This window comes from Papaver somniferum, chromosome 5 (assembly GCF_003573695.1).
Source record: "Papaver somniferum cultivar HN1 chromosome 5, ASM357369v1, whole genome shotgun sequence".
Classification (NCBI taxonomy): Eukaryota; Viridiplantae; Streptophyta; class Magnoliopsida; order Ranunculales; family Papaveraceae; genus Papaver; species Papaver somniferum.
Window position 1 is genome coordinate 91328460 of NC_039362.1, and position 656 is coordinate 91329115.

General features: G+C 36.7%; 1 pseudogene; it reads left to right on the top strand.

Moving 5' to 3' along the window:
* The first annotated feature begins 332 nt into the window (after window positions 1-332).
* Window positions 333-432, top strand: LOC113284887 (annotated as a pseudogene).
* Window positions 433-656: the final 224 nt, after the last annotated feature.

Consider the following 656-nt stretch of genomic DNA (forward strand, 5'->3'; position numbering starts at 1 on the left):
GTCAAACTTTTGACGGTTATCAAATCTAGCGTTATTAAAGAGCATTGGCTTTCTCTTCATTATTCTGGCCTTCCCAAAAAGGTTCCACTCTACCACTAGTATGACCCACTTCTAAAGCTTCTAACCTTTTTGCTATAGCAGCAATTTTGGCATCTGATTCAAAGCCTCCATCTACCCTATTAACGTTTCCTTTACTTAGAAGAATTGTTTTCTGGGGTCCCCTATTTATTTTCCCATTGTTTTCAAAGCCACCTGTACACATGGATTCTACTATGGTTGTAGTGGAATAATCTAAACCCTCATAAAGGATCTGAACTAGCCTAACCTTTTCTAAACCATGATGAGGACATTGTGTCAACAAATCATTGAACCTTTCCAAATACCTTTATAAAGATTCTCCCTCCTGTTGAGAAAACGTGCATATTTGCGTCCTAATAGACGATGTTTTGTGCCTAGGGAAAAACTTGTTCAAAAAGGCAGATGTAAGTTGTTCATATGTTTTGATTGACTCGGAAGCTAAACTATATAGCCATGATTTGGCTTTATCTTTCAGGGAAAGGGGGAATAACCTAAGTTTCAAAGCATCATCATCAAGGTTTATAATTTTTAGGGTACTACAAATTTCCTCAAAATCCATAACAAGGAAATAAGGGTTT